Genomic DNA, 15,723 nt, shown 5'->3' with positions numbered 1-15,723 from the left:
ATCATGTATGGTTGTTGTACTTTGTCAAATGCTTTTTCTACATCTAGTGAAATGAACGTGTGATTTTTATCCTTTCTCTTATTGATGTGATGTATCATGATGATTGATTTGTGAATGTTGAACCATCCTTCCATCCCAGGAATAAATGCCACTTGATCATGGTGAATGAGTTTAATGTATTGTTTTAATGGCTTGCTGATATTTCATTGGAGAGTTGTATGCATGTTCATCAGATTTATTGGCCTATAGTTCTCCTTTTTTGGTTGCATCTTTATCTAGTTGTGGTATCAGGCTAATGCTGGCCTCATATAATGAATTTGGAAGCTTTCCTTTGTCTTCTCTTTTTTGGTATAGTTTGAAAAGAATAGGTATAAACTCTTCTTTAATTATTTGGTAGAATTTACTTGTGTAGCCATCTGGTCCTGAACTTTTGTTTGTTGGGAGGTTTTTGTTTTGTTTGGTTTGGTTACTGATCCCATTTCCTTGCTGGTGATCAGTTTGTTCAAATTTTCTCTTTTTTCCTGGTTTAATTTTGGGAGTTTTTATGTTTCTAGGAATTTATCCATTTCTTTTATATTGTGAGATTTGTTGGCATAATTTTTCATAATATTCTCTTATAATCTTTTGTATTTTGTGTGTCAGGTGTTGTTTGTCCTCTTTTATTTCCTGTTTTGTTTACTTGAGTCCTCTCTCTTTTTTTCTTTGATGAGTTTACCTATGGTTTTATCAATTTTGTTGATCTTCTCAAAGAACCAGTTTCTGATTTCATTGGTCTTTTAATTTTTTTTCCATTTCTATATCATTTATTTCTGCTTCTAATATTAATGTCCTTCCATTCCCTGGCTTTGGGTTTTTCTTGGTCTCTTTTTGTAGCTCCTTTATGTGTAAGCTTAGGTTGTTTATTTGATATTTTTCTTGATTCTTGAAGTAGGCTTTTGTTTCTATAAACTTCCCTCTTAGAGCAGTGTTTGCTAGATCCCAAAGATTTTGGACCTTTGTGTTTTCATTTTCATTTGTCTTCAATAGCATGTTATTTATCCTGTATGTATTTGTGTTCTTTCCATATTTTTTTGTAGTTGATTTCTAGTTTCATAGCCTTGTGGTTGTAAAAGATGCATTATATGACTTTGATCTTTTTGAAATTGTTGAGATTTGTTTTTGTGGCATGGTATGTGATCTATCCTGGAAAATATTGCTTGTGCACTTGAAAGGATGTTTATCCTGCTGTTTTAGGATGAAGTGTTCTTTATATATTTGTTAGATCCATCTGGTGCAATGTGTCATTCAAAGTCACTGTTTCACAGTTCATTTTCTATTTGAATGATCTATCCATTGATCTATATGGGTGTTAATGTCCCATACTATTATTGTGTTACTCTCTATTACTTCCTTTGTGGTTGTTATTAGCTGCCTTATGTATTTGGCTGCTCCCATTTTTATTTTTTTTTGGCTGCTCCCATTTTGGATGCATAAATGTTTATAATTGTTCTGTCTTGTTTGATTGTTTATGATTATATGATTATATGGTGTCCTTCTTTGTCTCTTGTTATGGTCTTTGTTTTAAAGTCTGTTTTGTCAGATATAAGTATTGCTGCCTTGGCTTTCTTTACATGTCCATTTGCATGATAAATGTTATTCCATGTCTTCACTTTCAATTTGTGTGTGTCTTGTGTCTGAAATGAGTCTCTTATAGTCAGCATATAGGTGGGGTCTTGTTTTTGTATCCTATCCTTTACCCTCTGTCTTTTAATTGGAGCATTTAGTCTATTTACTATCAAATTAATTATTGATTGGCATATGCTTATTGCCTTTTTGTTATTTGTTTTATTATTATTATTTTTAAATTCTTTGTTTGTTTCTTCTCTTACTCTCTCCTCTCCCATTTTGCTGGCTTTCTTAATGATATACTTGGATTCCACTCTCTTAATTTTTTTGCATCACCAGTTTTTGACTCGTGGCTACCATTAGCTTTATATGTAACATCTTGTCCACATAGCAATCAATATTATGTTGATAGTCATTTAAGTTTGAACCCATTCTTTACTCCTCTCCCCTCATGTTTTAGGTATATGGTGTCATATTCTACATTCTTTTGTGAGTCCTTTGACTCAGTTTTATAGATATACTTAATTTTACTGCCTTTTGCTTCCTACTTTCCTTACTCCTACTTTTAGACTTCCCTTTTCTCTCAAAGAGTCCCCTTTAACATTTACTGTAGTTTTGGTTTGTGGTGATGAATTCTCAACGTTTTTTTTTGTCTGGGAAACTCTCTCTCTCTCCTCTGTTTGAAATGATATCCTTGCTGGATACAGTAAGTTAACAGTAAGTTACAGATTGTTTTATTTCTGCACTTTGAATATATCATGTCACTCCTTTTTGGCCCATGAAGTTTCTTCTGAAAAATCCACTGATAGCCTTATGGGGTTTCCCTTGTATGTATCTGTTTTCTTTTTTCTTGATACCTTTAAAATTCTCTCTTTATCATTACTTTTTCCATTTTAATTGCTATGTTTGTTTGTGTGGACCTCCTTGGGTTGATTTGTTGGTGGCCCTCTGTTCCTCCTAGGTCTGGATTTCTGTTTCCTTCCCCGGATTTGGGAAGTTCAGCTATTATTTCTTCAAATATATATTCTGCCCCCTTTCTCTCTCTTTTCCTTGTGGGATCCATATAAAGCAAATGTTATTTTTCTTAGTGGTGCCGCTGAGTTCCCTTTATCTATTTTCATTTATTATTTTTTTCTCCCTCCTGTTGAGCTTGACTGCTTTCCATTACCCTATCCCCTAGGTCACTGATCTGTTCTGCTTCCTCTAGTCTGCTTGCTTTTCATTCAATCTAGTTTATTTTTAATTTCAGTTATTGTGTTCCTCATCTCTGATTCTTATTTATGTTTCCTATCTCTTTTTTGAGTGTTTCACTGAGGTTCTACAGTCTTTTCTCAAGTCCAGTGGGTATATTTATGACCATTTCTTTAAATTCTCTATTAGGCATGTTAAATATCTTTGTTTTGTTTAGGTGTCTTGCTGTGATCCTGTCCTGTTGTATCATTTGGAACATATTCCTGTGCATCCTCATTTTGCCTAACTCTCTGTGTCCGTTTCTTTGTGTTTGAAAAGTCAGCCATGCCTCCTGCTCTTGAAAGTAGTGGCCTTATAAAGATGAGGTCCTGTAGTGTTCAGCAGTACAACATGCTCTGTTCTTCTTTTTTACAAAAGGGATGTCTCCTATGTCTTCCTCGAGTACCCTGCTATTGTGGCTGAGCTAAGTTTGCCTTTGGTTCAGTTGTTTGCAATGACTCTCTTTGCCTGTTTTGGGTAGTGTTTGGTCTCTGTGTTGTTAGTGGGTCAATCTGGGGCTGCCTTAGGCTTGAGTTGAGTCAGACCAGTTATTTGCCATAGATGCAGTAGCAATGTACTGCTGAGTGCTTTCCCTGTGTTGTCCCCTGAGAAGCTTTCATTGGTGGGCGGGGCCTGTAGTCAGACCAGTTTTGTCTCCCAGCCCCCTGCTAAGGTTGCATTTATACTAATGCATGTGTTTATCTTCCTTTCTCACCAGGCAGGAGTCACTTTGGTGTGCTGTTGGGTCCTTTTGGGGTTGTTTGCACACTGTCAGGGTTGTGTCACTGAGTGGGATGCACTTTGGCCAAGGCTTTTGCAGGGTGCATGTCTGTAGGTGAACGTGGGGGAGGGATACATTGTACCAGCATTTTCTTATCTGGTCTGCTGCAGGAGGGTATCTCCAGCTGTCTGGGAAAACTCCTGCTAAGGTGTTCTGTGTTGGAGGGAGCGGATTTGTAGAAGTGTTTGGGGGCAGGGCATGCTGTTAGCATGCTAGGTGGAGAGTGTAGCCGCTGCACTGGTTTCCGTTATTGTTCATGTATCTGGGATGGGAGCCAAGGGAGAGAAATGTCTCCTGAAAATTTTTTGTTCTTGGAAAGTTCTCCCAAAGATCCCTGCCCCTCCAGCACAAGCTCTGAGATTTGTAAATAAATTTTTTTGTGTGTATATCCCAGGCATTTTTCAAACTGCTGCTTCTATGCTGTATCTCAGGGCTGTTTGTTTTGCTCTCTCTTTAATGGTGGGGACTCTACTTTTTGGCTCTCCCAGATTCTAGCCAGCTGATTTTTAAAATTTCATGTGTTAAACTGATTGTTAGGCTCCTCTGGTTTTCTAAGCCAAATGTCATGGGGATTCATCTTTTCCATGTGGGTCTCTTGTGCCTGGGTTGCCTGGTGTGGGGAACTCTTTTCTGTGCCTGTTGAGTACAGTGTGTCCCTTTGGCTCCCAGCCATAGCTCCATCCTTCCTACCTTCTTAGATATGGCCTCTTTTTTACAATTAGCTGTGGACAATCTATTCTGCCTGCATTCCAGTTGTTTTCTGATTTATATACACTGATGTGGGTTTTATCTAATTATATTTGTGGGACAAGGTGAGCTTAGGATCCTCCTACTCTGCCATCTTTCCTGGAATCCTATTCCTAGGTATTTTATTCTTCTTGATGCAATTGTGAGTTGGATTGTCTTCTTAATTTCTCTTTGTGATTGTTCATTATAGCGTATAGAAACACAATAAGTTTTGTATATTTATTTTGTATCTTGCAACTTAGTTGAATTGTTTTATTAGTTTTAACTTTTTTTTGTGGAGCCTTTAGTGTTTTCTTTATATAATATAATGTTATCTGCAAATAGAGAGTTTTTCTTCTTTTCCATTTTGGATGCCTTTTATTTCTTTTCCCTGCCTAGGTGCTGTGTCTAAGACTTTCAGTACTATGTTGAATATAAGTGGCAAGAGCGGGCATTCTTGTTTTGTTCTTGGTATTAGAGACAGACTTTCAGTTTTTCATTATTTAGGATGATGCTAGCTGTGGGCTTGTTATATTTGGCCATTGTTGTGCTGGAGTACATTCCCTTTACACTGAGTTTGTTGAGAGTTTTATCATGAATGGTTGTTGAATTTTGTCAAATGCTTTTTCTTCATTGATTTTCTATAGATATTCTTGAGGTTTATTCTGGGACACAGCTAAATAACTTAGACACAGTGTTATGTCTTCAGATCTTGCTTTTAAGGTTTTTAGTTGGGATCAGATTAGTGTTTAGTCTACTGAGGTAAAATATTTTTGAGTATCTGATTTTCTATAAAGTGTGAGGTTTTTCATTCTGCTTGAGGTGACCTGGCACTATTCTTGGCCCTATATTTCTGACGATTCTTCTCTCTAATCCTTTCAGGTATTTCTTTATCCAGCCTTAAGAAATTTCCTTTTATATATATGCTAGCTGTACTCTGCTGAAGACTTGCAGGGGATACTTTGCAAATGGTAGGTTTTTGCTATGCAACTCTCTCCTCTTTGGTACTGCACTGTTATACTCTAGAATTGCCTTGGCTTTTGTGTATTCCCAGCTTAGTCTCTTAATGTCAGAGTTACTTCCAAGTTCCACCTGGATTCTCTCTCTTTGACCTGAAGCCAGTACTCTTTCTCCATATAATAATATGGAGTAATTATCGGGTTTACCTTGTTTGTTTCCCATCTCCCTGGAAGCCTGATCTTTCTTTTTCTGATGTCCATTGTCTTGAGAGCCATTATTTCCTTTCTTCTCTTTTCTTCTTTTCTTTCCTTTTCTTTCTTCCTTTTTTTCCTTTTTTCTTCCTTTCTTTCTTCAGTTTATTTTTAGTTCTTTCAGATAAGAGTTTAATTTGAACACTGTTACTTCATCTTAGTTAGAAGCAGAAGTCCAGCACTACCATCTTGAAGACAGTATTCTCAGTTTCTATATTTCTTTTATTAAAATTGAAATAATAATAGCAAATACCTCATTGCAGGGAGAGTCATGAGGATTAAATGACACAATATATGTTAAGCTACTAGAATGTTGCCTGGCATATATCAAGCACTATAAAATTTGGATATTACTTATACATCTATATTGTGACCAGTATGTCTGCTATATACTAAGTCCTAAATAAATATTTATGACTGAATCAGTCATTTTTTTATTATGTCTTTGGGAGAGTTAACATCTATTCATTTATGTGCTAGTAATTTATTCCTTTTAACTTGGTGGAAGTTTTTCCTTAGTAAATAAATTATCCTGGTTATTTATTCTGAGTTGATATTTGAAGTTTTTATTTATGAATATGAAATTTTTATTTGTTTTCTCTAATTACATTGCATTTAGTGAATTTAGGGCATGCAAGTCCATTTTTACTTAAACTAGCTGGTCCTAGGTAGGTAAATTTAAAGTTGAACTGAAATTCTGTTTCAGTTCAATAAGCTTTCGGTTATTTAATCAGTAACCTTTTAGTGTAGCATAATGGTCTGTAACATATGTCATGAGATTCAGGTTATTGAGGTTCAGATTCTAGCTTCTGTACTTCCTATTATACTAGAACAAATTACTTACTTTCTCTGTTCTCTAGGTTCTGATAAAATTGATCTCAATTTATTGAGATGTATTTATTTATTTATTTATTTATTTTTATCATATTATTCACCTCATGGGGTTGTTGTGAAGATCAGATGTGTAAGCATAAATTAGGTTTGAATAATATTGGCAGTGGTAAGTGCTATGAAATATCAGATCCTGTCATTATTACATTTCATTCATTTCTCTTCAGAGAAATCTCCTAGACTACCTAGATACTTTCTTACATTATTCACTACTATTTGATTCTTGTGAGTTTGAGTATTTCTTTACTGGATTATATTTATCTATCTATATTTATCATATATTCTCTATTAATTATTTGTCTCTCACCACCAGGTGTAAATTCCATGAAAGTAGGTGTCTTATTAATTTTGTTTTCATTCTAAACCCTAGCATTTATGTCTTGCATAAATAGTTGTTGAATGATTAAAAAGTACCTGATATATAACAGGCATCTTAGTAGTAGCTTTAATTGGATTTTTCATTTAGTCCTTATTATTTCAAATAGAAAGTAAAATATTTTATTAAATATGGTATATATTTTTAAGATCTTACTCATTCTATCTATATAATATCCTTTCAAAAGACCTAAAACCTGGTTATATTTAGGGAATTTACTTGTGTACTATTTTTAGTTTCTTTATAGAATTATTGAATTAATCTTAAGTGGCAGAATTTGTGTTAGAGTTAAACATCTTATGAATTTCTTATCTGGCTTAAACCTTATATTGTCAACCTGTTATAGATGGATCGATTCCCAGCCACACTTTTATATCACCCTAGTTCTCTTGAATGCCCTCTACAAATTGAACTCATTTATTCATTTCAGTAGAATCCCTTTGAGGTTGGTATTATTATTTTCATTTCACAGAGTTAAAACCTGTGTCTTAAGTGATTTGGCATAATGTCATATAATAGTAAATGGCAGCACTAGAAGTCCGTTTTAAGTTTTTTGATTCTAAGGCCAGAGTAGTTTCAACTGAACCATTTAAGTGTTTATTTTTTGAGATAATAATGCTTACCTGGAATCTAGAAGAGAACTGAGGTGATGTAAAAGTGGTGGTGGGCATTTGATCCATTCCCAACAGATTCACAATATATGTTTAAGCATTATTTGTATTTCATGTGAATATCTGTATCCATAGAACTATGTTGGGATAATGACTAATATATGATTTGGAACTTGCCTGGTTTTCACCTCCCTTTCTTAGGGGCTAAAAGGGGATCCGAGAGCTGTGTATTTCTCTCAAGATTTCCACTTCTTTGTCCTCTCAACAGTCATAGAAAGGACTTATTCTTTAGTTTTCCATTTTCTTTAGTCACAGAAGACCTTTGACTGACTCCAGGTTATTCTTGTGTATGTGTATATGTGTGTGTTATAGAACCACATCTTTTTTCCTCGGGTTTATTGATATATAATTGACATATAGCATTGTATAAATTTAAGTTATAGAACATGATGATTTGATACACATGTATATTGCAAAATAATTACTACAATAGTGAACATCCTTCATCCAGGTCATTCTTTATAACCCAGACTCTGATTTCTTTATGGCTCCATATAATACCTCCCCATTGCCACCCTGCCATTCTGTCACTTTTCTCTAACTCCCCATACTTCTCTACTGTGTCCTCTGGGAGTTAAGAACCCTTATCAGGAAAATGTATAATCTCAGTGTCCTCTCTGAACATCCTTTCCACTGGTGTATTATAATTGAAACGTAGATCTTCTTTGAGAACAATTTCCCCTGCCCTCAAAAGTTGGTTTTCTTTTCCTCATCTTTCATTTATCTCATTGCCACTTCCGGATAATTTTCTAAACTCCTCCCCATAAAAATTAGCTTTGAAGCTTACAATATTGGATTAAACTATTTGTCATCTCTTGGTCACACACACTTTCCTACCTTTTTCCTTATTTCTCTGTTCTTCTTTACAGCAAAAACTCCTCAAAATTATCTGTACATGATATTTCTACTTGTCCTCTTATTCTCTCTGCGTAGTCAAGCTTTTACCCCTACTACTTCATTGAAACTCTACTCAGGTTCATCAGTGACTTCCCTTCTACCAGTGCAATGGTCAGTTTTTCTCACTCTTCATCTTACTTGAACTTGGCAGCATTTGACACAGTTGATTATGTCTTCTACTTTTGAAACATTTCATCGCTTGACTTCTGGGATATAATTTCCTTTTGACTCATCTAACTTATTGGTTATTCTTTTTTGGTTTCTTTTTTCTTGGTGTCTCCTCATTTTCAAGCTCTTTAAAAAGACATGTGACATATCCTGGGATTTAGTCCTTGGAAATCTTTCCTATCTACTGTTTCTGTAAGTCATCTCATTCAGTTTAGTTGTTTTAAGCATCATCTAAATACTGATGTATCCCACATTCATACCTCAAGTCTCAACCTCTTTCCTGAATTCCACACTTGTGTATATACTTACCTACTCAATTTATCCATTTGGATATCCAGTACACATACCAAACTTATACACCCAGAAATAAACTCTTGATTTTCTACCCTTTCAAACCTGTTTCTCAGTAAATAAAAGCTCTTCATGCTACTCAGGCCAGAAACCTTGAAGTCTTTCCTAACTCTCTCTCACAACCCATGTCAGATTCATTAAGAAATGTAAACCTTGATTGTTAGTTGTTCTCCTTACTACTACTTATATACTTCTTCAGTAATTTTACAGACAGTATCTAGAGTGGTCTTTTAAAAATATGTCAGTTCAAAACCTTCTGATGGCTTCCCATCTGACTTAGAATAAACCTGAAGTCCTTATACTGGTCTTTTAAAGCTCTACATCCCCTACCTCCTCCACTGTTACCTGTCTATTCCTGTTCACTCTGTTCAAGCCATACTGATCTGCTTTTTTTGAACATGTTGAAGACACTTGTACCTCAGGACCTTTTCCTTTGCTATTCTTTCTTCTTGGGACACATTTTCTTCAGTTATCTGTATGGCTCTCACTCCCTTACTTTCTTCAGGTTTTTGGTCAAAACTCCTTTCATTGAAGGCTTTCCTGACCACCCCATTAAAATAGCAATGTATATGTATATGTTTATATATGTATTATTAACAAGCATTTATTTAAGACTTACTATATGTCAGACACTTTTAAATTACAGATATTGACTCGCTTATTCTTCATAAAGATCATAAGAAGTAGGTGCTATTACTATCACTACTTTACAGATGGGCAAATTGAAGCACAGTATTGTTAAGTATCTTGTCCAAGGTCAAATAACTGGTAGTGGCATACCTGGGATCTGAACCCAGGCCATCTTCTTCTTTTGTGCATCTAACCAGCATGCCCTCTGACTTTTGGTTAGGATAACATATACACATGTATTTCTGTGTGTGTGTATATATATATACATATATATATATGTATATATATGTATACATACATACATATGCAGTGATTGTCATTGATAAAATTCAGTGATTAGTAATAAGATAAAAAGTATAAACTTTTAAATTCATTCATGTAATATTGACTATTAATTGATATTGCATAATAAACTATTATTGGCCAGTTTAAGACACTTTCTTAACAAAGTTTATTATTTTTTAACCTCACTATTTACTAGTTAAATTACATTTGACAAGTTACTTAATTCTCTAATTCTCAGTATAATCAGTTTGTAAATGAGGATAATGATTCCTATCTGAGGGCATTTTGTGGGATTTAAAGGAAAGAATATATATGAAAACATAGTGTCTGGCACCAGCTGTTGGTACATGTTAATTGAGTGATGAAATATAAATGAACAACTAGGGGAATACCTCCCGTAATTTTCCTACAAATAAAGTTATATTCTTTTTGGAATAAAGATTGGTAGAATTAGTGTTTCTTCATAATTAAAAATGTAAGTCATACATGGTTGCTGGGGAGTTGAGGGGTGGGCTTTAAAGATTAGATTAAAAAGAACTTGAGAGCTGAAGATATTGCTTTTCTTCTTTATAGCACCTATTGTGCAGTTTTATACCAATTAGGCACTCAATTAAGTCAAATGAATTGAAGCCTTCTACATGTTTGGTCAAGTACTTGTTTAGAATTCAACAAAGAACTTTTATTATTATTATATTATTATTATTATTAGTGGTTGTTTTACTACTTCTCAGAAAAACTTCAGTATGGGCAGAAAGGTCCTTGTTTAGTTGTTCACATGGAAAAGGACTAGAAATTTTATAGCTGTTGGCTTAAGTAGAAAAGTGTATAATATCCTGAGCCTTATATTTAAAGATGACACTTTTGCTCACCTTGTAAGAAAATGTGGATATGAAGAAGTTCTAAGACAAGAGTTTTATATATTTTGGTATAGTTCCTTGTGGGTTCTCTTTGCCATTGCCTGTGTCCCAAGCTTTTATGTGCTGCTGAAGGAAATTGGAGGCTAATCTCCATCAGTTTGAAGGGCAGAAGGGGCAGAAGGGGCAGAAGGTAGTGTTTTCTCTCTTTACCCATGTCCACTGGCATATACAGTTCACACACATACACACACACATCTTAATGTTGGAAATGGGCTAGCTATATCTTTTACTTAATCCTTACCATATCTTGACAAGAAAAATGTTTAGCATTTGAGATATACTTTATATAACTATGGGATTTTTGCATGTATTGGTTGTTAGCTAATAAAGTGTTGTTATAAACATTGGTTAGGATTAGTAGGTAAGAGAAATGGATTTAGTGATGGGTGGTTAAATCAATATCTCTGACATTGAATAAGCTGCTTAACTTTGGGTAAAATTATAATCATGAAAATATAAATTAGTCATTATGATGATGGACCTTGTTTTTTTAATGTAAATTGAAGGAAGAGAGGAAATCATTATCTTTAAGACTCCTCCTGGTATAGTGACTTTTAGCTTTACTTATTTGTGTTTATATGTCTATTAATTTATGCATGTATAAATGATTGCATATATATATATTATATATATATGCAAAGATGTTTGTAAGTACAATAACTGCAATAAGTATTCCTTTCCAAAAGTTGTGAAGAAAACTTTTTCTACATAACAATCCTGTTGCCTGGTTATAAATCAAGTTACACACATACACACACACATATATATACTCCCATTTCCCCTTATTTTAAAAATAAGTAAATCCTGTTGAGATTCGAAATAATAGCGACAATTGCTGCATACTCTGCTTAATATTTTATAGACATTATCTTATTTAATTCTCACAAAATTCTATTAGATAGGATTCTAAAAGCAAACTCAAAGTCATACTCATATTAAGGGAAGAGAGTTGGAATTAGGCCATAGGTCTATTTTATAGCTATGTTCTCTTAAGTATGTGAAGGCTCAATAAATAAGTGATGTTTATTTTTATTTTAATATATCCATAATATATTATTGCATCTGCAATCAATTTCTTTTTGAGAGCATGCTCAATTAGTAGCCATATTAATAATTCTCATAATCATAGTGTAATGTGTTCCCTAACCTAGATAGTATCTACCTGTGGGTCAGTTTTAGAATTTGTTGGAATTAGGGATGCCTCCCTTATTTGGGCCAGATTATACTTTAATTCTTTTAATCACAATGTCTAGTCAAAAGATACAGACAAGAAGGGATTCTTACATCCTTTTATTTCTAATAAAATTCAGTACCCCCAAATATTTAGATATTATCTGTTCTGTTTATAGCTTTCTGGTGCTGGCTGACCTTCTTTCATAGTCTGAACCATCCTGGACCCAGGTCATAGTTTGACTTGTTGCATGTTGGGTGTCAACATAGAATGGTTTTGTTTGCAGCTCAGGCCAGGCCACCATGGGGATAATCATATGACTGTTTGAGGGAAAGGGCTTTTTATCTTCATCTCAGGGCATAGGTTATAGACTCGTGATGAAATCTACTTACAATCTCCCTATGGTTTAGTCAAGCCATGTTAAGGTCCCAGAGGACCTCTTCCACACTAAATTCCATTAGATGTTAAACAAATTACAAGCTTGTTTCTAAAAGATTAAAGAAATATTCGAGAAGCAAACAGGATTCCTAAACAAAGTAATTTCAACCTGAAATTTTGCTATCGTTTTTATTTCTCTCACTAAAATCATTTAGTTATTTTAATGAGCAATGATGATTATAATATTAGTATGCCATAGTCTAATGAGAAGGAAATATTGTTGCATGGCCATTACAAGCTAAGCTTTTGGGCAGTCACCTGGAGATATCCCATAACAAGGTCTAATAAATATTAGAAAGCAATTTAATCATTCATTCAATAGATATTAAGATATTAAGCATCTATTTTATATCAAGGATTATGCTTGTCACTATATTTACAAAGTTGATGAAGATATGTTCCCAACTTATAATCAGGGGAGATAGACACACACACACACACACACACACACACACACACACACACACACACACACATATAGTGTAGTAATTATGATTATAAAAGCATGCATAAGATGCTGTGGAAGTATAGAAAAGGAATATGTATATAATTATTAGATGAGATAGAGGAGGTAGGGAAGTTTTCTGAAACAAGGTAATTCCAAAGGATACATAGAAATTTGTTTTCAGGGCGCCTGGGTGGCTCAGTTGGTTAAGCGACTGCCTTCGGCTCAGGTCATGATTCTGGAGTCCTGGGATTGGTCCCGCATCAGGCTCCCTGCTCAGCAGGGAGTCTGCTTCTCCCTCTGACCCTCCCCCCTCTCATGCTCTCTCTCTCTATCTCATTCTCTCTCTCAAATAAATAAAATCTTTAAAAAAAAAGAAATTTGTTTTCAGGCAAAGGGAAACCTGTAATTCTTAAGATTTAAGCATATTTATAAACTTTGCCTCTGTTCTACCATTTGTTTATTTACTAAAATTTCGAATTATGAACATAACTGATAGGCACAACTATATATATTTTAAGAAAAATTATAATATGATGCTTTGCTTGAAAATAAATTTCTTTTTGTCTAGTTATTATAATAGATTCAGTTAAAAACGTTTTCAAAATCAAAGAATATTTGGTTGCTAAACCTATGTTTTGTTTAGCAGAGAAAAATCTCTCATAGGCACTGTTGTCTCTGGAAATCTAATTCTCCAAAGGCCAACCCCACAGCTGCCAATTTCATCATCTCTTTAGTGTCTCTGTTGCTAACTTGGAATATTGCAGCCATGCTTGTCTTCTGCCTAATGTGGCATGAGAATAGCCTTTGGCAGTTTACTTGGTAGAAACTCAAGCTTTTTCACAGCTGGAAGTAGACTGATTATTTACCTTCTATATAAGAGATTAGCTCTTTCTATAAAAATGCAACTTCCTTGAAAATCTTTGCAACTTTGAAAAATAGAACATATGATTTTAGTATGCTGCACATGGATGTGGCCATTTATTTTGACAACTGCTGCAGTTACCATTGAAGGCAGCCTGGATTGCGAACAAATGGCATTAGAAGTTTCCAACTAACCTCCTGGAAGAGCTCATTTCATACAAAAAAGTCTCTGTAATTGGCTTCCATTTTGATGAAAAATTTAAGATGAAGGGATTGTGGGCAGAGAGCAGAGATTATTTTTCTCAATTGATATGTTATTTTTGTACTGAGGTTGAATTTTAAAGATTTGTGAAGTAACCATATCAAATGTCTCAATACATGACTCTGCCCCAATGTTAGAAATTCATATTCACTGGGAGAGATCTAAGATGTTTTCTGAATTTAGATATGTCCCTTAACTTACCTGTGGCCTCTATTTAATCACCTCTAACATTGTAGAATGTGTTGGGTGGCTAAATAAGCTCTCAGGCATTTTTAGCCCTAACATTCTGTGATTGTGTTTTTAGGGACAAGTTTATGGAATAAGTTCAATTTATATTTTCCTAAGGCTCAGAAAAAGAACTCCATATGAATGAATTTAATAAGATTTAGTGGAAAGAGCAGGAGCCTTTGAAATCAGATCTGAGTTAAATTTAATAGCCATGTGATGTTTGCCTAGTTACTTAAGTCTCAAATTTCCCATTTGTAAAATGGGAATAATAGGATTGTTGTGAGGATTAAATGAAATTAAGTACAAAATCTTTACACAGTGGTTGGCATAAATAACCACTAAAAAATGTGTTTTTTTTCCTTTGTCTTTCAGTTCTAAGTATTTAGGAACTTGAGGAAGGAAAGGCACTGTCTGTATGTGGTCCTGTGTTCAAGCCTTCTCTGCTCCACTCGTTCCCAAATAGTCTTTTACTCCATATTTTAGCTCTAGTATGTTGTATATATGATATTCTATGATTCTTGTTGCTGAAGATACTGCTGAATATTGCCTACAGTGTGTTAATTACCCAGAATCTTGTTGACCCTTTGCCAATTTGAGTGTGGATTATACCTGTGCTTGGTCATAATCCAGAGTAAGCTTGAGAGACTTTACAGAAGAGAAAAAGGGTCTGAAGTACCCAATATTTAAGGCCCAGATGGCAGTGGAGAAGGAACAAACGAAGTCAATAAGGAAGGACTAAAAAGGTCGACTCAAGAGGCTGATGGGAAGAGGGGTCCAAGGAAAGAGACTATTTTCAGGGAGGAGGTCAAATAAGATCTCTCACATTACAACTGTAAAATCTTTGTGGATGGGAACAGTGTCTATTTACCATTGCATCCTTAGCATTTATCAGAGCAGCTGGTACTTACTGGGAATTTCTTGCATTTCTTCTCTTAATACTTTCTGACCTCTAAAAAGGACAGTATAACTCTATAGACTTTGAAAGGTCAGTAGTGAAAATGACTATTTCCTCACATTCCAGAATGTACTTGGTGGTTGAGACTGCTAATCAGACCTCATATGGAATTAAAACTTTTCGTGGCATTCTGATCAGATGCTACTATACCTCTCTGTCTCTGTTTCTTACTATTGCCCTGTGTGCAACCTACATACTTCAGCTTTTTCACAACTCTGATTTATCTAATTCTATTTAGTGCTCAATAAATTATATATGGTGAACACAATTATAATTATTTTAACACTGAGTATTTCTTAAACACCAAATATGTACAGTTTTTTGCCAGTATCTGTTCTGGGTATTTCATCTATTATTCATTTAATTCTTATAAAAATCTATGAGATAGGGAGTATTAATCCCTATTATATAATTGGCAGAAACTGGAACTAAAAGAGCTTAAGTAACTTTCTAAAGGTCACACAGTTATAAAGTGGTGAAAGTAGGAAGTTGTGTTTCTGTACTGCTGTGTTACAGTACCTCACATAAATGGTAGCTAGAAAAGCAGCGACTCTTTTTTTTTTTTTTAAGATTTTATTTATTTATGTGAGAGAGAGTGAGTGAGTGAGAGAGAACACAAGT

General features: G+C 34.4%; 1 protein-coding gene across 1 annotated transcript in view; it reads left to right on the top strand.

Moving 5' to 3' along the window:
• Positions 1–15,723, top strand: part of LOC113933182 (BEN domain-containing protein 5) — a 1,542,215-nt gene that overhangs the window by 83,020 nt on the left and 1,443,472 nt on the right. The gene's annotated exons all lie outside the window — the stretch shown is intronic.

The sequence above is a fragment of the Zalophus californianus genome, chromosome 4, assembly GCF_009762305.2.
Source record: "Zalophus californianus isolate mZalCal1 chromosome 4, mZalCal1.pri.v2, whole genome shotgun sequence".
Taxonomy (NCBI): Eukaryota; Metazoa; Chordata; class Mammalia; order Carnivora; family Otariidae; genus Zalophus; species Zalophus californianus.
This window is presented reverse-complemented; position numbering and strand designations above follow the sequence as displayed.